At 41.5% G+C, this 24,566-nt stretch overlaps 1 long non-coding RNA gene across 1 annotated transcript in view; it reads left to right on the plus strand.

Moving 5' to 3' along the window:
* Window positions 1–1,221: 1,221 nt before the first annotated feature.
* The window catches only part of LOC146675145 (uncharacterized), a 41,106-nt gene continuing 17,761 nt past the window's right edge, over window positions 1,222–24,566 (plus strand). The window contains exon 1 of the long non-coding RNA XR_014910647.1: window positions 1,222–1,353. This is a non-coding gene — a long non-coding RNA (uncharacterized LOC146675145). The remainder of the gene's footprint in view (window positions 1,354–24,566) is intronic.

Consider the following 24,566-nt stretch of genomic DNA (forward strand, 5'->3'; position numbering starts at 1 on the left):
TTTTTTTTAAACAGGAAACTACAGTGTGTCAGTGTTTAAAGTGAGTTTTGTGTCCCCAGAAGTGAACTGCACATCTGTTTTTACTGTAATGCGGCCCTTCTTCAGAGGGCACAAACACAGACTGCCGCTTCCACTGCTATTCCCATGCCAAGCCGCAACGGCACACATTAATAGCACGCCTATCGTATTACCCGGCTCCACCTTATCTCTGAATGCAGCACCGCATTAATCTTCACAATTTTAAAATTATATACACATATATGTATGTTTAAAGTACAGGGGAGCCGGCACATAAGTCAGCATAGTTGAGTAATATACTTGGCCATTAGTTTTTATGGAAATATAGCCTTGGGGTTGTGGAATAAAAAATTGGTCTCACTCCTAATTTCTGTTATGATAAGTTCCATACCTGATTGCCTCCATAAGAGGCAGATCTGTCTTCATAAGGCCTTGTGAGGCTCCTGACAACTATTTAGCTCTGCTAATCCATTTGTTTGATTTATTTCTTACAGTATGTGGCTAATGTCTTTTAAAGATCTAGCGGCTACAGGGAGATGAAGAAAAACCAACTGCTGACAGATAGCATCAAATTTTTGAGCGTCTAATCATTCTTGCATATCTTCCTCTGCTCAGAATTCCTTTTGGTTAATAAATGAGATGCCTTGATGAGCACAAGAGATACGGATGCTATTCTGTGCCAGTCGAGACAAGATAGTAATTCTGAGGGTGAGATAAGCATCATCTAAATAATGCAATGCACTACTCAAAATAAATTGATGACATGAAACAAATCACACCACTCCCGCAGCTTAAATTCTCCCAGAGAAGAACACGGAGGAGACAAAACCTTTAAAGAGGAGGATTTAGTAAACTTTTTTTTCCCCATTCCAGCGCTTTTCTCTCTCTCTCATACCTTTTCCATCACTCTCTGACCTCTAACCTACAGAGTCATTGCTGGGGGACCAGCAGGCCAGAAAGCTGAGGTGAGGGCTGAGATGACCTTAGGGGGGCTCTCCAGCCCCGTCCGACCAGGAACATCCGTCACCATCAGACTGACCACAACCAGAACTCGGCCTAGCATACGAGAGGTGACTGTGGTGGCGGCCGTGGAAGTGGGGGAGGGCAAAGAGGGAGAGATAAAGACTGATGGGTAAAGAGCTCCTGCTCCTCTATCATCATTTCACAGGTCTGGGACTGTGAGACAGCAGTCTCTCGCAGTGGGAATCACTGCTAGTTTGGGAATGGATGGGAGATGATAAAAGAAGAAAGGTAGGATGCTACAGGAAAGTGGAATGTAATCAGTTTTGTGGACTGGACTCTGCCACTTAAAGAACTACCGGCCAAAGCCAGCGGGTGAGTTGACAGACTGATTGAAATAGTACACAACAGCATTTGGAAGCACTTGAATTGAAATGTATTTGGAATGCTAAGTTGCAGAGTGAGGCACTGGGTGGCTTCATTCAATTTTTGTGCAAATACATGCAAATATACCCTCGTGAGGGGATACATATACATTGTACACGATGTGAAGACTTGTCTACGAAACATAATGTAGGGTAGAATATGAACGTAAGTGAGCGTTCACTTAAATACGCTTCTACATATTAAGAGCACACACAGAAAGGTCCATAAACTCACTGATGCCCACAGTCCCGGGCACGTGCACTCGCACACCTACACACAGATTAGGCTACTGCTGGGACTGAGGAAAATGGCTTTAGGGGACCCATGGCAGCGGCAGTGGTTCCCTGTCTCTGGCTTAGACAGAGCCACGTCGATAACTAATCCTGACCTTTCCCCAGACACCAAATTGAAAAATAAGAATAAGAAAAAATAAAATAGATGGCGGATGCTATCGAGACGGCCTCTGCTGCTTCCTGCGGGCGTAAGAAGCGTTCCATCTATTGGATCGTGAGGAGGGGGGGGAAGGAAAGGGTGAAGGGATGGGTGTTGGGTTGGCGGTATCAAGTTTTCACAGGGTTCCTTCAAGATGGTGAGACAAATTCTAGCCTTGGTTTTCCTCACTGGCTCTGTCTGACCATGAGGAATCAGTCATAAGGTTGATTTTGTCTGTCATGCAATGCAACTGTGTTCTAATTAAAGATACCAATCCAAATCGAAGAGGCCGATATGACATATACATATGTAGACGTTGGCCCGTGATCCCCTTATGAGAGGAGTTGTTCCTGCACACCCTCCCTTGCTCTGTCATACCTGTTAGAGCTCTAAATTAACTTTGCCACAAGCATGGCGAGTGTTGCCACGCATCTTGCAATATAGTGAATATATTTGGTTACATTACCCTACCACCTGTGGTGTGACGCTAAGGTGGCAAAGTGCTTTTACTGGACACCCCACTACCACCAGGATGGATCTAGCCATGTGTGTCCACCATCAGAATAATTGAAACAAACATCCCATTACGAATAAAGTCCATCATATCTGGTGAATAGTGCTCATTGGAAGTAAAGAATATCAGCGCTTCCGCAACATACAGATGAAGTTCTTGTCGTTCCTTGATAATCAGCGATTGTGCAAAAAGGGAAATTGGGGGAGCCGAGCGTTACGTGTTGCACGTGGAAATGTCTATTTCATTTTATTGAACAAGATGAAGCAGTGACAAAAGCACGTAGAAATAGTGCAAAATGAAACAAGAGAAAACTCATTTGAAAACAGACATCAAATTACTGCAGTCTTGCCCAATGAGATCATTTTCTCGCCCTGCCCAAGCAAAGAGCGGAAGTATCATTTGTGAGGAATCTGTGTGCAGGAATTGCAGCGGACACGCACACACACAGAACCACGGAGAAAGTAAAGTCTTTAATGTGGATGACTAAAGAGCTCTCCATTATGATTCAATAAGTATAGGCAAATAGGAACAAACATAATGTACAATCCATGTGGGTGAAACAGAGTGATATTCCTATGAGATCCACTAGGGGGTGTAAAAGTTTTTAGTCCCAAAGAGCCTGCTTCAATTCCTCTATAACTGAATCCTTACTTTGTAAGGTCCTCAGGTCAGTTCATTGCATATATTGATTAAAATCCAGTGCCTTTATAATCCAGTGTCCATTCAATCATCACAAAGTGGAACATGTCCGAAAAGAAGCTCAAATTTAAAATACAATAAAAAATATCTGAGTGGAAAACAGGAAAAGAAAGTAGAAGACATTGTACTTGTGAGTATATGTTAACATAAAAGTAAAAAAAAGGTTTAGTGCACATAGATGCAAGCTAAATAAGACAAATGACTGGAGTATAGTAGTATACACACTATAGGATAGACTGCAGAGTGTTGAATGAAACTTCTCTTGCAAATTATGGGTGTTACGCAAAAAAACGAAACAAACCCCCCCCATCATACTTCTGCATTTCATTCCTCTCGCTCTACTGGAAGATGAACAGGTCACACTGGTAGTTGCTTGTCATTGTTAAAAATTTGGTACACTGCATCAGTGAAACCTTCCCTCATCTTTGGACACAAATAATAAACATTACAAAGAGACATTAGTCAGTCAGTGAGTAATGGGGCCAAAAAAGTAGACATTCATGTTTAATACCAAGTGTACTGCATTAATTGCATTATTAAATTAATTCATCATTTAGCATCTTGGGAGCAATGCAACAACCTGCCTAGTTATCTTTAAAAGATGGTCCACTACATCTAACAGGTAGTGGGTAACTTTGTTGTGTGTTGCTCAACAAGATTGGTCTCACTACCAACTCATCACCAATCAACATTTGGACAGAAATTTTTGGCTACATTTTAACACACTGGATCATTTATTAATGTACAGGATTCATCCAGCCCTTACATCATTAAAGCTAAACTATGATCTTCTCCTAAACCTAACCAGGTAAAGTTGGTGCAGAAAACCAATAAAAGCGTGACTGAAACTTAATGTAAAAGTGAGTGAAAACAAACTATGCAGCGATGAAAATGAAGCTCCCGCATGACAGAGGAACTTCTGTCTCTTAGAAAGTCTTCTCCTCCACACACCAAAGAAAACTGACCACCTAAGAATAATTAACCAAAGCAGCTTTTACTTCTCATTTATCCAGCAAAATCAAGTACGCATAGTCTATGTTTTAAACCCATGTTTTAAACCCGAATGAGATCTATTCAAAGGCGGAACAGGCAACAGGTCAAAGTGTCCCGTGTCCGGATGGAGCTCATCCTATACATCATCTGCTTTCCCAGGCTTTGTCAGAGAAGGTCACTGTAGAGCACCCTCCAGTGGTAATGGTAGAGCTATTTTCTGCTGTGTTTTAGCTCTTTTTAATGGAATGTTTGCCTCCAGCTATCACATCCACAGCATGGCTAATTAATCGGAGTAATTATTTGCTTAGGCGGACAAAGCGAGCGTTTTGTCTGTGTTCGGCAGTTTTCGACAGGAGAACATTGTGTCCGGATGAGGGTATGGGGACTAGAGCATGATAACTGGGGACGTAAAGACGGGTTTATGACTCATTAATAGAATAACTTTTTTCCCCTACAATATTCTTTTAGTATATGTGAGTTTGTGCTGGAGTCTTGTACCTTTGGTGCCAGTTTTGCAGTCTTTGCGTGGACACTAAACAAGCAAGTCTTGACTTGTAGGCTGAAATGTGATTCAGTGATCCTGTTAAACTTCTGACATTTGATAAAGAAACATTCAAACAAAATTAGAATTTAACAATGTGGGGAAATTCAAGGCTGACAGCTATTCTAACCCTAATATAACCTCTTTCCGCATTGCTGGACAGTCACACTCACAGATCATTTCTGCTTAGGTTTCCTCCAGTGATGTTCTAAACTGTATCTTTCAAGAAGAAGGGGCAAAATTTAGAGAGAAAACCAAGACCTTAACTACTTGGGCCTGTAAAAAGACATACTTTGAGCAGGTAAAATACACAAGTATATATAGGAAGGAAGTTCATCATCTAATTAAATAACTTCAAGATTTTCTGTTTGCTTGTACAATATGAAATATAAAATACTGCATGGGTAAAATTCACTCCAAAAGTGCTTTGTTCACAGTGATTTCATTGAAGGAATATGTAAAATGGCTCTGCTCTCCTTGTAAAAGAAAAAGCATGTAGGTTAATAAGGCTACACAAGAGCTCTATAGCCTGTCTGGAGATATACATAATTAATAAAGTTTCCTGTGTAAAGTGAGTACTCCTCGTTTTTCAGTGGTAAATTGTATGGATTCTCCTACAGCTAAAGTCAAAGAAAGAAGGCCAGCTTACTGTGCTCCGTGTGAGGCAGAGTCTAACAACATATTTCAACATTTATGTGAGCTGGTAAATCTGTAATACAATACGAGATGGAGCACAATTGGAGTATCAGGAGAGAGCTCTGATCTTGCGGGCTTTGTAGTTACGAAAAGGCAAGAGTTTAAATTAAAACAACATACAGATTGTACCTTTTGATTATGACAATTATGGTATGTGTGTTGCTGTGATAATAAAAAAAGATGCCTCAACTGTAGCCAGATGAGCTGAGGATACACTAAATGATCTGACTTTGCAAGCACTGAAAACTTGGGGCGTATTCAGTATAAATACAGTGAGCTCCCAGCAGATAACCTTCTATAGGTGCTGTGGTTGGCAAACATAGCAGGTTGCTCAATGCACCCATGTTTCTATTTAAACAATCTTTTTGCAGCATTTTTCTGGGGTATGAAAACAGCCCTGTTGTGCGCACTCCTTCACACAGCGAAGGCCCAGTGACAGCAAAACAGCCAACAACAACAGAGTAGATGTGGCTGATTCATTCTAGCGAGAGCCATTGAAAGTACAACAAAAAAATACTTTTAGCCAAAAAATAAAACCACTCATCCAAGTACTGCAGTCCCCAGCGATACATCCATCAAGTCTGAAGCAGTTGTTGAAAGAATGAAGAGGAGCCAGACTGCTGGATAAAGATTTCTTGACTTGTTTCATTAACCCTCTCAAGGCAGGCGTTGCAGATTTGCAACAGTTAAAAACTAGCAACCTGATTACCCCACATACATATTTTACAAGTTTTTTTTACTCAGAAGTACCACTGCAGGACTTGGTTGTGCATTAGCAACAAAAAGTTTAATTTGAGCCTGAGAGGGTTAGACAATGCATAATGCATAATATGCTATTTCTAAAATTACAATATTGGCAATATCTTGATAAATGCTCAATTATCCAGGTAAGTAAATCCCAAAAAGTTGATTCTGTTCATCTGGACGTAGCGTTTTCAGTGGGAGAAACGTTTCGTCACTCATCCAAGTGACTTCTTCAGTCTCAACTCAGCCACTGAATGAACAATGGGCTTGTTGATCAATAGTCATGAGAATTTCCATATTAATGATCAAGGAACTGACCTCCCAGCCCATTGTTCATTCAGTGGTGCTATTTTCAGTCATTGTGCAATGTACTGTTCATAAGGTTGGGGAAACCTGGAGTCAGCTGAGACTGAAGAAGTCACTTGGATGAGTAACGAAATGTTTCTCCCACTGAAAATGTTACATCCAGATGAACACAATCAACCTTTTGGGAATATTGGCAATAGATTACCCTCATGAGAAAGTCCTGAAACTGAAATGGTGTTCATGTAAAAGGTGAACTTTATGAAAGGTAATTGGTGGAATTTACTGTCTTGTTATCGCCGTGCGGGAGTAGAGCCGCTCCATGTCCAAGTCACCAAGCGTCGGTTCAGATTTGCCGGTCACATCCTTCGACCCAAGACCTGCCCATGTCGCGATTTCGTGGAACCCGAAGAATGGAAAGAGACGGCGAGGAAGACCCAAAATAACATGGAGGAGGACTTTCCTTGAAGATTTACTCTCAGTCGAACTGTCATGGGATGAAGCAACAACCGCTGCGATGGACCGGGTTCGATGGCGTTCTCTTGTCGCCCGATGCGCCGATGGGCGCGGGAGGATCTAAGTCTAAGTAAGACTGTCTTGTTAAAATGTTTGAGAACATCATCTGTTTTGTGCTGAGGTTGTGTTGGTATACAGCAAACAGCCCTATTGAACTGCTGTACTAGTACTTTTGTATTATGGCAATGCATGGTCAGCTTATAGAAAAGAAAGTCCAAATTATGTTAAGCTATAAAGATCATTCAGTTCAGAAAATTTCAAAAACTTGGTTCATTCTCTGCAACAAAAACTTTCTCTCATAGTTACCATCCAAGCAAAGGAAGATGAAGACATACCCACATTAGTTACCTGCCTCAAAATCAATTAATGGCACCCCCAGATTGGAGCCTACATCAAAGGTTCACATTTCAGATACATCTCATATTTGTTGGGACGTGACAGTTGAATAGACTTTTTGTTCAAACTGCTGCAAAGAAACTACAAACAGGGGAATTTCTTGGGAAAAGTAACACAAGAAATGCACATCAAACAGGATATTTAGTGCAAGCTACTATACCCATAATAATTAGAAATATAAAATTGCATAAGCATGCATGGTTCCCATTCTGTACTAACACATCTATGCTTAACCAACATGGCTGTCACAATGGTTTGTAGCAACATGCCCATTTGGTTTAAGCATAGCGTGACTATCATTTGTCAGGCCAATGACCCAAAGCACTCTGTCAGGGTTTGTAAGGGCTATCTGGCGAAGAAGAAGAGTGATGGAGTGCTGTATCAAATGACCTAGAGGAAAGAAAAGTATCCAACAGGCTCGGCACATGAGGACTCCTTCAACACTTAGTCAAGCGTTCCAGGTGACTGGTTAAAAAATATGTAAGTGTGTACAAAGCTGCTAGCAAAGAAAAAGCAGTATACTTTTAAAAATAGTGGGAAATTATATTTTGATTTCCTTACAGTCGTGTTAAACCGTGTCGTGTCATGTCGTGTTACAGTCGTGTAACATAAATTAGAGCATTATTTTATACCATCTCCCAGTCAGAAACTTAGCTAGCTAGCATACGTTGAGGACATTAGCATGCACTTGCTAGCTCAAGTTATAACTGGGGCGTAGTTTTAAATCTAAATAAGGATACTAGTATATGACTATGTATGGGTTTGGTCACTGTGTTGTAATGGCGGTAGGTTACTCGTTACATAAACTCCATTAGATTGCAGTACATCTCCTTTGCTTAATCACATCACTGGACTAGACTGACACAGCCATGCGTCTCTACCCATTACATGACTTTATGTATCAACGAGCAGAAATAAAGGTGGCATGAACTGTACATTTAGCAAATCTTAGCAACCACATATAAACAAGCAGACCCACACGCTAACAAACTCACACTCTTGCTCCTGCCTATATTGAACAGGCTGGGTCCTTCGAGCACTCTAAATCTGTTCATCTGTCAAAGTGTCAGAGTCTATGCATCATCCCTGAGTCTTAGGCGCTCACACAAACATACACACACAAGACAGGGAGCATCTCTCAGAAGCAAAGCAGAAGGCTTTACTATATTTTAAATGAAGCAGGCTTAGAGATATCAGATTGCTCTCCATCTTATGGGAGACTGTCGCTGCTCTTGTGTGCGTGGGAGTAACAAAACATTAACTATTTTAAAGGAGGCTTACCACATCGCTTCTTAAGACCAAAGGAATAAAACAGATTCATATTTCCAGAGTAGTCAAAAGCATACTGATTATGCCATGCAGAAGAAATTTGTTTACCTTGTTCATATGCTGACAACATACTGAAGACATTTGGGTACACATTTGGATAAATATATTCAGGTTACTCAAACAGATAGGAACTATATATACATATGTATATATATATATATATATATATATATATATATATATATATATATATATATATATATATATATATGCTAGCAGGCAAGGCATACATGGAACGCCATAACCAAGTGGCCGGCATAGTGTACAGGAACATCTGTGCCGAGTATAACCTGGAAGTCCCGAGGTCAAAATGGGAGATGCCCCCAAGGGTGGTGGAGAATGACCGAGCTAAGATCCTGTGGGACTTCCAGATACAGACGGACAAAATGGTGGTGGCTAACCAACCGGACATAGTGGTGGTAGACAAACAGAAGAAGACGGCCGTAGTGATCGATGTAGCGGTTCCGAATGACAGCAATATCAGGAAGAAGGAACACGAGAAGCTGGAGAAATACCAAGGGCTCAGAGAAGAGCTCGAGAGGATGTGGAGGGTGAAGGTAACAGTGGTCCCCGTGGTAATCGGAGCACTAGGTGCGGTGACTCCCAAGCTAGGCGAGTGGCTCCAGCAGCTCCCAGGAACAACATCGGAGATCTCTGTCCAGAAGAGCGCAGTCCTGGGAACAGCTAAGATACTGCGCAGGACCCTCAAGCTCCCAGGCCTCTGGTAGAGGACCCGAGCTTGAAGGATAAACCGCCCGCAGGGGCGTGCTGGGTGTTTTTTTTTATATATATATATATAATTATTATTTTTTTTTTTTTTGTGAAGACAGATGAATATGTTTTTCTGCCAAGACAAAAAATTGGTTATTTCGATTTATGATGACTTGTCAAGGTTTTGGTCAATATTTCTGTTGGCTATGATACCTCTGCTCACCAGATTCATTTCTCATGCTTTTTTTTTAATATAGATAGACTATCCAAACCACTTTAAGAGTTCCAGTAAAACTGGCCACACTACAATCTTCTTGTTTTACAGAGAATAAACATATAAATACGTAAGAGTATGATACTATAACTATCAGATTTTGCTATACTACACTCCCCAACCTTAGTTTTATAGTGTTTTCTGGAGCAGGGTGGGGTGCAGGGTGGTGGTGGTTGTAACTGGCATATCAAATCAGAGTAAATGCCATTATCGGAAAGTAATAACACCATCATAGTGTATAAAGTTCGCCTAGAAATACTTAATAAGTCTCAAAAAAAAAAAAGAAACAATTAAGAAAAGACATGTTAAGCCAGTATAAACAAGCATCACGGATGCATACTACATTCAGTTTTCACACAAAATATTGAATTACTGCTAAAATAGAGCATCGCACTACTGTGATTCAAATAAAGCAGCCACAACTAGACACACCTGTGTGTTAAAGTGGAGAGTCATGCAGATAATAAATCTCTTCGGTCAGTCTCAAGAGCTAAAGTCAACAGCATAACAACAGCCTATCTGCACCCGTGTGAGTGACTCAGCCTAAGCAAAGTCTTTCTAAAAGTCTTCAGAAACTTTGTTGGGCAGTTCACTGTCTTTACTCTTAATAGCAATAACTAGTGAAATTATTTCCCTTGTAGCATCAACAAAGTATCTATCTACCTACCTACCTATCTAGCTATCTATCTGTACAAACAGTGTAAAAGGCTTTCTATCTTCACCACAAAATAAGATCTTAAAACCTCCTTCTGCACTGTTGTTTATGTCGACTGCAATCTTTGTGAATGTTTTGTGAATGTGCGTTACTGAAAAGAAGACCTATCCATCATGGTGATTTTTTTTTAGTTCATTAACATATATAATTGTGTTTTGATATCTAAATAAAACAGTAATCATCAATACCACAATACAGGATGTATCAAAGAGAATCATTCGATTTCAAAGTGCTTTAACTGGGCAACCGTCCACCAGTAAGAAAAACGCATACTGTTACAAAGAGCAGATTCATGAGTGCTACGTGATCGTTGGTGTGTAGCCTAATAGCAGTGACTCAAGACATGCTGGCAAAAGTACAGGACATGTTATACTATCTCATAGGCATATGCCCTGCTCCGGTGGGTGACACTTAAAAACATTATAAGCTCTGTATGTAAAACTTTATATTCCGCCATGCATTTTTAAATTTACTGCAGCCTCCATGTCCATTACATTAAAAAATATGGCTTTTTGAAATCATATGATCCTTTCTGATACACCCTGTATTGCCTAACCCATTTATAATACTGAGAAAAACTCCAGGTTTCGTGTCCAAGAACAAGAACTAAATGGTCACTGTGGTGCGATTTTATCAGCTTTGACAGAATGTTATGGTTGGTCAAAGGTGAATAAATAAAAGTTTTACAATCAGTGCAAATAGAAGTTAAACTTGGATAACCTAGTCAGTCTGATCAATGTTTGCAGTCTTGCCTTGTTCCACAATCACAGCAATTAACTTGATAAGGACATTATAATAATAATTATTATTATTATTAGGAACAAAAAATAAAGCAGACATAAACCCATAAAAACATACAGCGTGGAACATTTTAGATAGACTTTCTGAAATGCTCAGTATAATAATGTCCTTATGTCATTGTACCAAAGTAACTCCACTTGTAAAGTACTTGAATTCTACAAAGAGATACTCAGCGACCACAGTTGTGTATTCCCCAGAGGCTCGGATGTAAGTGGCACCAGTACAGTGTGTGCGAATATGATTATGGTTCGGAAAAGGGCACTGAGCCTCCGTACAGGTAAGGGCAATTGTTCTGTTGATGCAGCTATAAACAAAAACTGATTCTCATGCTAGTTAGAGGGCAAAGTCATTTGCAGTATTACACTGTCAGTGGAATGGCAAAAGCACATACGCCTTCTGTTCCCTCTGTCGTCTCCTGTCCCCGTCGTCTCTTTCTCCCTCTCTCTCGCTCTCCCACGCACACATTCGCAGTTTCTGATGGCCATAATTCAAAGGTCACGGGCGCCCTGGAGCGTGTAGTATCTTACCACACCTCGGTGGTCCAACACAGCTCCCAGGTGAGAAGGGATGCTGTGGGCTCAGCATGCTGATGCAAGCATGCTCCTCCACAAAGAACAGAGCAGAGCAAAGTAATTTGTTTGTGTGTCATTGTCTTTGATTGTTGGCAGCTGTGCGTAGATTTATGCATGTGTTTCAAAACGCACAGGTTTTCCTACTTTTCCAGATGCCTTTATTGGCGGACATTGTTGCGGCGGACAAAAACATTATGTGCCGGAATCACTCTAATTCATCAAGCTGCCACTTTCTCCAAATTACCTTTGTTACAATGATTAGTTATTTTGACAGGCTTCATTTAAACATCAGCTATGAGACAAGGACCGGTGCTGGTGGACATTTCAAAAAGTTCTCTCTGAAAATAAAATGGTAAAATGGCCTGTATTTGCGCTTTACTCGTCCCTAAGGACCCCAAAGCGCTTTACACATCCAGTCATCCACCCATTCACACACACATTCACACACTGGTGATGTAGCCACAGCCACCCTGGGGCGCAGACAGAGGCGAGGCTGCCGGACACTGGCACCACCAGGCCCTCTGATCACCACCAGTAGGCATCGGGTGAAGTGTCTTGCCCAACGACACAACGACCGAGACTGTCCAAGCCGGCCAAGGCCAAGGCTCGAACCGGCAATCTTCCAATTACAATGCAAACGCCCAACTCTTGAGCCACGATCGCCCACATAAAAAAAGGTTTGTTCCAGTATTACCAAGGATTAATGTTGCAAACAAAGACACACACATACAATCAGATAGTTCACAATTATGTTTCTGGAGCCCCGATTGTTGTACCCATCAACCTTGGCTACAATTCACGACCCAGTAGTTTTGTTCCATTGTCCCCACATCTGTTTCTTTGACTGCTTTTTGTCTGAATACAAAATAAATTTTTTAAAAAAAGTCTTAAGTGGATGCCCCACAAACCTTTTTGGGGAACAAATGCAATTTTAGAGTAGGTACACAAAATTATTGAGACAGCCATTAGCTAATTGACCATTGGCTAGATTTTGTCCCAGCACAGATATTGTCCAGTCATAGCTTAGCATCTGTAGGCACAACAGGACTGTCAAACTGGATTTTGTCCCGTGTTAGAACAGATGTCATTGGTGCTGTAGTAACATCAATTCATAGAGTAAAAAATACATTTTCACACAACTGTAAAGAGTCACCCATACCGCTACAATTTGGTCTTTAAGTGATGACGTGACGAATCCTGCTTCCGGGCCCAAACTACCCTGCGTTTAATAAGGCTTTTGTGTTTTTAACATGTTTTAATGCTTTGTATCTTGTTCTATTTAATCTCAAAAAGCCCCTAAAAACAGTCAGTGATCACTGTCGGCCTCTCTCGGTTTTTATTACCGCTAATCATTTTAAAGCTCAGTTTTTAAAACCTTACGGTGTAATGTTGAAAACACGCAGTTCTTTGAATCTTTGGGCTGAAGGAAGGACAATACTCGGTGTATCAATGCTCAATCAACAATCATTTATTTCCATACAATTCAACAGTCAGAGCATTACAACGTCCGGACGGGAGAGATGCTACCAGAGGGTCAGGCACATGTCTCAAAATGGTGACGGGTTGCTCAGCTTTTTATAGTCTCTAGTGGCCCCCAGCTAGTCGTAAAAGCCAAAACATCACATTTTTTCTCTGTTACAGCGCCTAAGTTATGACCTCGGCAGTTGTTTCTCTGCTTTCTGTAAGGTGGGGGTGTGGAATGTGGTCTATCTATCTCCCCTGTCTTTAGACACAGAGTCTCCTTCTCTTCATGATTCAACAATTAAGCATGTCAAGAAAACAGTGTAACACATTCCCAGCAGATCAAGGATACAGAGTGATGCACATTTATCTAATGAACTAATATGTGAATATGTTCTGTTAACTCAAAAGTATAATGAGAACTAAACTACATACAGATCCCACACTCTATTTTAAAGGGTATAATATGATCTACAGCAGTATTCTAATTCAACTACTTTGATTACATATATAAGGTAACATATAATAACAGAATAATATCACAATACCCTCTTTTGATCTCTCATTAAAGAGATCACTAATAACAAGCACTTCAGCGTTGCAAGGTCCAAGTTTTCTTGATCCTGAGGCCCTCTGTCCCCCTTTAACGGGTGGACCATATGTGGGATGACCTCTGTGTTCACGCAGTTCAGATGCAAGCAAAGTTAGATTTACAACCATAACAGCAGTTACAGATGACTCTCCCATCACTCCCCAATTCTCCCACAGCTTTATTTTGGTGCTCCAGTTTTCCACTCCCATTTTAATGCCCCCTTATACCTTTCAAATGTACTTAGACTAGAACCTCTGTCTAAGGAGCTTTTAACCTTTATTTTTATTGCTGCAGCTACCAGTGTCTTCCAGTTGGGTGATTCTCAGCTTCTTTCTTCGACCTCCGGGGTTAGACCACCCTTTAGTCATTGCACAGTTCTGGGGATTATTCTGCCCCGATTTCAAACAAGGATCTGTGTGTTTTGGGTTCACCGGCGTGTCCCCCTTTTTGCCAAGAGCCTCTCGAACCTCGTTGGTCTGGTGTTCCTGGTTTTCGCCAACCCCTTCATGGTTATTGCTGTGTTTGTGGGATCCATCTTCTCCAGGAGCCCAAACGTCATGACACTTGACCCCAGTTGCTGTCTCGGCAGTCCCTACATCTGTCCCTGCTGTGAAGGGTCCTCACATCTCCGGGTCCCCGTCTGGTGTCTGTTCCTTTCTCTGCAAGAGACAGAAAACCAAAACACCTCTCTCCCTAGCCTTGATAATCTAATATTGTTATCCATTGTTCTTCTAATGATTCAAATTTGGTTTAAAATATTATGTTCAGGACCTATTCTAATCATAATCTATGTGTGTGTAAAAGAAATCAAAAATTTGTGAACCCTTTCTAAGTCTAACACATTATAAGCTTAAGTTTTACCATAGCTAATTTATTAAACACAAAAATAAACTCATAGAAATTTTCATATCACCATTGTTTGATGTTCGGACCCAACTTCCCCCTTTTTGACACACTCCCATGTGTCAATTCATTGGAGCGTTGCTCCAGCCTTGTCATCCCTGAGGATCTTCGATCCCGAAAATGTCCCTTCTCCTCATGTAATAAAGTCCGTCATCCTTCCATGCCCCGGTAACTGGTCCATCCAGAGCTGTAACATTTTGAAATGTACATACAACAAGCCAAACCACACCTTGGTCACACCAACCCCTTTCTGCCCTGAAGATGTCCAACACCATCTTAGTCTGGACCAGGGTTGTAATAGTTTTGCAATTTTCATCAGTTTTAATCAGTTTTTACCAATTCTTTGCTAGTTTAGTGTAGTTTTTATTTTCTGAAAATCCTTAGTTTCAATTTAGTTTTATTTGTGTTTTGCAAAAATTAAGTGTAACAAAATCCCAGTTCCATCATATCAGTCATACTCTTCTGGTTATCCTTGGGTGTTGAGACTAATAACTATTAACTCTTGCCGCACCGAGTGGTCCTAATTTTGGTTCAAGTGAATTGATAACCTTTTGAAGGCGATTGTTTCACACCTTTATTTAGATGTCCCAGTCCTGTTGTCTCGGGATACATCACGCTGCCTTATCTGGGATTAGCTGTTTTCTAGGGATGCGGGTTGAGTGGGTGAGCTCTTCAAGGAGGGGGAGTGTGCTCCCCCTGATGAGGTCTTCTAGGTAAGCTAGGTTAACCTTCTTGTGTGGGCTTTTCAAGTGCACTTTAAGGTTAGTGGGACTTTTAGTTTTATAAATGTCCCTCATGACCCCCTGATGACCCAGTATTTCATTTTTGCACACTGTAGTACACATTTTAGTTTTTGCTTGTAGCTCGCATACTCTACTTGCCACTCCTCTAATTCCTGATGTTTCTTAGAGAGGGCAACAGTACCTTTAAAATTATATCACATGTGTGGGGGTGTGGCCTTGCCAATTGTTTTGCCCACCTTTTCAAAATGGCTGGCGTGCCCACAAGCACATTTCATGGAAAAAGAAAGGTAATCTTGATATTTACATTTAAAATGTTTTGTTAAACTCAGATTTTTATTTTATTCTTTTTGCAAGTACCCCTCCTCGGTGGCGAGAAACTGTTGGTGTGGTCAAGTGGGTGCTCTAGAAACAAACGCTCAGGACAGAACAGTTATCAGTCATGTACTTCCTACAAATTTTGCATATGTTTTATTTCATATTGATCCTCTGAGTGTAATGGTACATTTTAATTTGAATTTATCCAAACTAAACACAATATTTTCTTTATTTACTTTGCTCTTGTTCTTTTGCAGTACCACATCCTATCAAATGTCCCTGTCGATTATATTCTACATTTAATAACTTACTATTTCAAGTGAGAACCTAAATCATGTGGACCAATGTTTATTATTGCATATCTCTATTCTGAATGTGGCCAGTCATTCATAGGTATTGTTCAATTTTGGCGATTTTCCTCTATAACATTTAATTGACTTTTTACAGTGGCCTGCTATGGTTAATAATAACATATTCCAGTCATGAGTGGTATCAAAAGTCTTCTCCACTGTAGCATTTGGCATTCCCAATAATATAACATGATACCTTAATCAAAACACAGCTAATATAGCACAGTTTTCTTAATGCAAACATCAGTAACTCAAAATCAGCAACCACAGTGTTAAGTCTGCAGTTCATACTTATGTGAAGCTAGAGTCTCCTCCTCCAGTCTCTCTTATCCTCCTGCTCCTGAAAAAACAAAACAAAACAAAGCGAAGCATCCACCCTTCTCTTGTCGGCTGGGTGAATTGTTTATGAATTGTTTATTGGCATTTACTAATCCTAAAGTGGGTGCAGTCATTGTCTCAGTATCAAGTTAGTCAAAACTTTTAGTCGTCAGTCCATCACAGTCCATTCACATGCATACCTCCATACACATTCATACCAGATGTTGCTGATAATGGAGTCTCACGCGCAACCTATTCGAGCATCCATCACCAGCAAGTTGACGTCATCATTTTAAAGGAAAACAATTCCTTGTTGTTTTTTGGGCCGGATTGACTCGGTGCAATCCTTTTAGATCAGTGTTCCCTATAAGTGAATTTCTCCCAAGCCAATTACAATCATGGAGAAGCACACTTTGCAACTGTTTACAGTAATAATATTTCATAGCGCTTTAAATTTCAATCTTTCAGGCCTAGTTTAAAGAGCTGATTGTTAAATCATAAACTCACAAAATATCAACATATCCCCACCGGTGGATCACACCTCTCAGATGTTTTTTCTCCAGTGCACTGTAACAAAAACGAAAACAGACATAACCAACAAAATACTACTAAAATAACACAAACTAGGGCCCGTTACAGACATGTCCAAGCATAAAACTATCCCTCTCTCGCTTACGAGAAAGAACACAAGCCAAAGCTCACTGATAAAATCAAGCTAGCGCTAAACAAAACCAAACAATCAACCAGAAATTCACAGGAACATTTTGCTTCCTGCCGGGACAATATTGTGTGGGAATGAGAACCTCAGGTGCCGTAACACCTTTTGTTCCTCCTTGAATTAAAACTCAATCACAGAAAATGCCGTACTCCAACCTAAAACTTACACTATTAATTCATCAATTTCACTCTGTGCCACTGTTCCTCATCAGGGCTGTGTGAAGCACAGCAAAGAATTCAGTCAAGGCCTTGAGCCATAAACAGACATCACGCACAGACATTGTTTTCATAACCAAACTTTTTTAGACCTTATTAACTCTACATAAATGCCTTCTAGGTGACATATAACACATTCTAAGTAATCAATGGTAATCAATGGAAATCAATGGCTCCTCATAAAAATTATGCATTGGGATGTTTGTGTGCAGCATTTTGCATATCAGCATAAGCAAAGCATTCTTCATTGCATCAGCGTGTATGTGTGTGTGCGTGTGGATCACTCTTCATTGCACAAGCGTGTGCATGTGTATGTGTGCATCACTTCTCAGTGAATCAACATTCCCGTGTGTGTGTGTGTGTGTGTGTGTGTGTGTGTGTGTGTGTGTGTGTGTGTGTGTGTGTGTGTGTGTGTTTGTGTTCATCACTTTCCTGTTCTGGTGTTCTGGGTAAACCACGGCCTGAAGCATGCCCTGGGGTCCTGCCCCCCCTCCTTTTCAGTTTGTTTGCGACCATTGCTGCTGCTGCTGCTGCTCAAAATTCAGTCCGTCCTGGTTCTGACCCCAATTGGGGCAGTCCTTTCTCCAGTGTCGATGTTCACCGCAGGTGAAACCTGCATCTTCTTCTGTGTTTTTGTCCATTCTGAGGTGCCTTCTGTCCTCAGTTACTCCTCTTGTCTCGGTCACGCCCTTTTTCGCCACCCGATCATCCGTGTTGGTCCATCCCTGTCCTGCACAGTGTGAATGCAAAGTTATCAAGGTCAGCATTCTTTCGCTCGGCCTTACTTTTCATTCGGGCTTGGCGGGCGTCTCGTCACAGCTCTGTCAGCTGACGCAGTCTGGGAATTTTCCCCCGTGTAGTGAAACGGGCCTTAGGTTTAGTGCTCTCCGTCTCGGCTGCATGAGATCACATTCCTGCAGGTCTGTTGACATTCTCAGGTCGTTGTTGTGGGTCCAGCTGTTGCAGCATTTGGTCAGTGTCACGTATGGGGGAGAGCAGGAGTCCAGTCAGCCTCGGCTTTCAGGGCCGGCAAAGCAGCCTGTAATTAAATATGTATAGAAAAAACAAAAACAAAACAAAACAAAAACAAACAAAAAACAAAAACAAACGAACAGGAAAATGTTGTTGTGTTGGCTGTGTTATTCAGAGGGGAGGCAATGGGGCCAGGCCCTGTGTCAGCCTTCTCTCCCCCTTTTTTTGTTTTTTGTCTCCCGATATAATCAACTCCTAACCCACCAAGTTGACAGGACAACACCGGTATATGTTAAAATTCTTAAGATCATGTTTAAAAGCCCAAAAAAGGAACTTTCTTTCATTCAGTAATCACTTTTATTAATCAATCAACAGAAAACATGTCACAATTTGAATCTTTTAACCACTAAATTTGTTGCGTCTTGCCTGGTTGGTTAGACCAGTGTTCCTTTTTTTTTTTTTTTTTTTGTTAAATTGTTGTCCTGCAACCCAGAGGGTTTCTTTGTCAGTAATGTATAGACTTCATCATTTAAGTATGTTAATTTTTCTTTAACCTTGCTGGAAAATCTTCACGTGTTCATGAGTGTAAGCTGTTTCTTCATTGCGTGTATGTGCATTTGTATAAAAGCAGGTTAATTTTATCTTTTCTCAAACTAGGCGTTACCTTAAAAGGAGCCTTTCTCTCAGATTTCTCTGCTTGTGTGTGTTTTTGTTTCACCTTTTTGTTGTGATGCTCCGGACGCCTTCCCAACCTCCACAAGTCCGTTGGCCCTAATTTTATGTGTTAAAACTTCTCTTAATTTCTCCTCTAATTCTCTCCTCGCTGCTGTCTGTTTCACAGCTGCTGATTCGTGCTGGGTGTGGTTCCCATTACCTATAATTTTGCTTCGGCCGCTGTGCTTGTGGGGGCAGTTGGTCCAGGTCCGCAGCTTCCTGTATTAACACACTAAGAGATTTATTTTAATTTCATTTTCATCACTTTTAAACAGATAAGCAGGCAACACGCCTACCTTGACAGCGTAAACTGTACGCCAGTCTCCCAACACATTCCTCTCTCTACTCCTCTATAATTCTCCACTGCACACCTCTTACTATCTCTCCTTTTTATTTTTATTACACCACAGAGTAATACACCCAATTATGCCCGTCTATCTCTATGTGGCTCCAAATTCCCTCTTTATTTTAATTTCACACTCGTCAGGGGACAGGCACACAACAATTTCAACCACTGAAACGAGGAATTCAACCTTTTTATATTTCTTTACTAATCTAGACTCAACGTTTGTTCGCAAAATGTGTCTTGTTCTAGTCCGGAAATAAATGTGAACCCGTGATTACACGGCCGTTCCAGTGTTATTTCCGTGGCTATGCGGGGGCCCTCACCTCCCCAAGTCACCACCTCAGCACCCGGACAACGCCGGTCCTGGCCACGCGTCCACGGACAGGAGGGTCGCTACTCCATAGGCAAAGTTCCACAGGTACACTAGGCATCAACCTTTGATCCTAAAATGTGTATTTGCTCTAATGTCCTCCTAATCAAACACATTAACCGTCACTGTCACTGTGTTCACGCTTCACACTCCACCCAAAACACACTCAGAGCGCGCCTCACTCACACTCTCACTCAGTGCGCACTTCACCCACAAGACAGCACCCAGAGCGCGCCTCGCAGCTTCACACACACTCTCTCACCCAGAGCGCGCTTTGACACTCACACACACAACACTTTTCCTCAGCGGGAATTTTACACAGAAACCTCTGAGCTCAACTATTAGATCTTCTTAAAGCACACTGCACCATAGACCAAAATACCCCTTTCTCTGCGATTATGACCGCCACCACGGGGCAAAGTCGCATCATAAAAGTGATGCTTGCATCCCCGAAGTTATACCAGACATCATAAACCAGGTTTTGCTCTATGTACTTCTTGGCAAGTAAAATTTTACTTTGTTTTATGACCGCAGCCCTTAAAAAAAAACTCGACTGACGCCACAAACCACCGTCAAACCTCTGTTCAATGTACTAAAATTAGCACCAACCACTACTGCACTTCACAGCCGCATATCACCGGAACACGGCCGTATCATAAACCAAACCTACGGACGTGTTTCGCTCTCGCGTTGCCAGTGTTTAACCGCACCGTGAAGCCAGCATCTGCTTTTCCTTAAATCAACTTCTATTTCATAGCCGGCAAGAGCCAGGACGTAACCGACACCATAAACAAACTTCAAACCTCGACTTCAATGTACTGAACTAATGGCCGCGTCTTCAGAATAAATTCTAATGTATTATTGCTACAGAAGCCAGTATTAGACAAAATTAAATGTGGAAGGTAAAGTGGCTGCATCTAGTCCAACGTAGTATGTTATTAGTATCTCGGTAGAAGCAGATTACTGCAATCTAGACCAACGTAGTATGTTATTAGTATCTCGGTAGAAGCAGTTTATTTAACACACTGGAATTCAGCCTCAACTTATGTTGTTAGTATCTTGCGCCAAAAACCAGACACCGACAAATTTACTGTGAAAATACATGTGACTCAGCGAACAGATTAATTTGGAAAGCCCAATATGCACATTTGGTATTTGTAATACAACAGGCTGTGCTTACCTTTTTATTTTTGGACCGGTCCTCTGTTCACCTCGCCTCACGATCTCACCAAAGGTCAAATCTACACCTCCTCAGCACACCAAAGATCCGGGTCACGGCACCAAGTTGTTGAAAACACGCAGTTCTTTGAATCTTTGGGCTGAAGGAAGGACAATACTCGGTGTATCAATGCTCAATCAACAATCATTTATTTCCATACAATTCAACAGTCAGAGCATTACAACGTCCGGACGGGAGAGATGCTACCAGAGGGTCAGGCACATGTCTCAAAATGGTGACGGGTTGCTCAGCTTTTTATAGTCTCTAGTGGCCCCCAGCTAGTCGTAAAAGCCAAAACATCACATTTTTTCTCTGTTACAGCGCCTAAGTTATGACCTCGGCAGTTGTTTCTCTGCTTTCTGTAAGGTGGGGGTGTGGAATGTGGTCTATCTATCTCCCCTGTCTTTAGACACAGAGTCTCCTTCTCTTCATGATTCAACAATTAAGCATGTCAAGAAAACAGTGTAACACATTCCCAGCAGATCAAGGATACAGAGTGATGCACATTTATCTAATGAACTAATATGTGAATATGTTCTGTTAACTCAAAAGTATAATGAGAACTAAACTACATACAGATCCCACACTCTATTTTAAAGGGTATAATATGATCTACAGCAGTATTCTAATTCAACTACTTTGATTACATATATAAGGTAACATATAATAACAGAATAATATCACAGTAACTACAGCCCAGGCCATGCAGCAGTATATTAATGGCTAACCTTGTATTGTGGATGGATTATCTCAGTTGTTCTCCTGACTGAAGTTCGGTTCGTTTATAGCATCCTGGCACGCAATTGCATTTGTCCCTAACCACCGAGAACCCTCAAGTTAACTTTTATGAGTGGAAAAAAGTTAGCGTTCATCCTCCAGCTTCACTGTTTCTGTTATGCTAACATATCTTTGTCGCTAGGGATCATGTAGTGCATTGTTATATACCAGATAGCCAAACTTCAGTAACCCTACAAACGTCACTGTTGTTTAGTTTGCGGTCTTCATTTATGTCGGAAGTGATAGCAGAGCTGTACGTCTTAATTTGTTTCAAAAATCCGCCAGTCAGGACATGCTATATTGTATTTAGATGGAAGCTACCGAGCTAACTCCATGCTAACTTCTAACTCCGTTCCATCCATCCGCTTCCGCTTATCCTTTTCAGGGTCACGGGGGGCGTTGGAGCCTATCCCAGCTGTCATAGGGCAAGAGGCGGGGTACACCCTGGACAGGTCGCCAGTCTGTCGCAGGGCCTACACACAGAGACAGACAACCATTTGCACTCACTTTCACTCACACATTCACACCTAGTGGCAATCTGGATTATCCAATTAACCTATCCCCACAAGTTGCATGTCTTTGGACGGTGGGAGGAAGCCGGAGTACCCGGAGGGAACCCACGCAAACACGGGGAGAGCATGCAAACTCCACACAGAAAGACCCTGGCCTGATGGTGGAATTGAACTCAGGACCATCTTGCTGTGCGGCAACAGTGCTAACCACCGTGCCACCGTGCTGCCCTTTCTAACTCCGTTAAATATACCTGGTAGAGCAGAACGCTGATCATTTTATTATAGATGAAAGGATTTAGACTGTTTTTAACTCTTAGTGATGCTGTAGTGATCGCTTGACTTATGGACCTGCAGCGGAGTTTGGGCCCAGACACGGCTAATGACGTCAGACTTAAAGACCAAATAGAAAATAAAAGGGTTAGCAGCAGCTAGCTGCTTCTAATACAATGCAATTGGTTAACTAATCATCAGCAAGTGTGAGCACCTCTATAAAAGCAGAAGTTTTGGCACTTTCCTGCTCTGGATCATAATCACAGTCTTTCTCAGGTAAATTTCAAAACTTCTAAGAGTCTCAGACTCTGTAGACATCAGATAGCATGTTAAATATTCAAGTTTAATTTGAAAAAGACCAAACAATTATGGCTTGTTTAGAAGAATTGGCAGGGGTCTTCTCTCTAGCACATGACAGCATGGTTTAGGTTTGCAAAGTCTTGAAATTCTTAAATAATGTCCTTTGACTGATGAGACTAAGCTGGAGATGTTTGCCACAACACCCAAACTCTGTCCCACCCCTCCCTTATACTGGCTGAAGATGTTCCTGTGTTTCATGTCATTGGCTGAAGTCTGATTCTGGCAGCCAATGGATAGTCTCCAAGGCCTATATAATCTGCCTGAAGCTACACTTCAGAGCCTTTTGACAATTTTTGTGGTTGCTGGAATGTCAAGTGCTTGAGCATGCTGCTGCCAACCTGTCTGAAATACTGTTGCAAGAGCTTAAGAGAGCTGTGAATAGATGAAAGCCTGCAAACCTCACTGAACTAAAGCAATATTGTAAAGAAGACTGGTCCAAAATTCCTCCACAATGTTGAGGTGGCTGATAACGTAAAACTAAAAACACTTACTTCAAGTTATTGCTGCCAAAGATGGTTCTACAAGCTACTATATCATCGGTTTACATTCACTTTTACATGATTGTATTTGTACAAGTCATGCTGGCTACCTTAAAATCTAGGAACCTAAGCTTCTTCACAACTGTGGTCTGTATCAGAGTATATGGTAGTTCTCTCCTTTTCCTGTTGGACTTAGGGAAGTGTGTCCTCCAACAACCCCAACCAAATCCATTATCTGAGATAGTGTTTTGTTTCATGAAGTGCATATTTACAAAGTTCTCAATTTAAAATGCCAAACTTTAGACACAAAGAAGAATAAAGCTACCTAATCCCAGATAAAATTGGCCAGTCAGCTGACATTTCAACCGAACATAAATCAGCTGCAGCCAGCTAGAACTGCGATGGCTGCTTTTGTTCATCAATGTATGAAATCAAGGGTCCCTTGTTCTGAAAAGCCCTGAGACTATTTAGATTTAGGTAAATCTGTCAAACTGTATACTGTAAACTCTGCTCTGTGCAAGTGGAAAACTTGGCAGCTGTAGCAACAGTGACAAATGGGTGCAGGGCCTAGCGAACAGTCAATTAGGCTGCAACACTGAAAAGATGCCCCCCCCCCCAAACTTTTTTTTTCTTTTCGAAACTTTGTCTTCCTCAATTTTTTTTTCAGCCTGCCTTTTCTTTTTTGTATTGTTGCATTTTTTGTCTCTCTGTCTGCTTCTCTTATCCTTCATCATAGTCGTAATCACACCTTGTCCTCCACTCACTGTACCCTCATTCCTTCCCTCTCTCCTTCACCACCTCATCTCCTCTTGTGAGTAGTAAGATGAGAATGTGTGTTTGAGGGGGGCTGAGGGGAGGGGGGTTTAATGTCAGCCCGGGCCATGATCCGCTCTGAGGAGTTGATTTGCTGCGGCTCAGCACCCCAGAGGCTGATTAGCATTCCACCGCTAACTCCCCAACTCCCTCATACTGTACAGCGGCACAACCGCCTCAGCTTTCCCTCCTTACTTCCGTTTTTTTAAAAGTTTTTTTTAAGACAGTCCTGCCATCCTGTCCCAATAATGAGCGCTACAAATATCACTCTTACGCTCTCTCGCAGCTATCCTGGAGCACCCCGTTTGATTGAGCAAAACGCCTTTCCGGTATGAAATAATTATCAGTGGGCTGAGATGGCCTTTCGTGCCTCTTCCACCTGTAAGTGTGAAGTTTTCTTATTTTGACTGCGCAGTGACTGTTGGCTCACCCCTAAGACAATAAGCTCAGAGGAGCGGCCGAACTTGTGGCCGTCTAAA

Source organism: Rhamphochromis longiceps, linkage group LG3, assembly GCF_057381845.1.
Source record: "Rhamphochromis longiceps isolate RC_006_pf linkage group LG3, R_longiceps_female_GT1.1, whole genome shotgun sequence".
NCBI lineage: Eukaryota > Metazoa > Chordata > Actinopteri > Cichliformes > Cichlidae > Rhamphochromis > Rhamphochromis longiceps.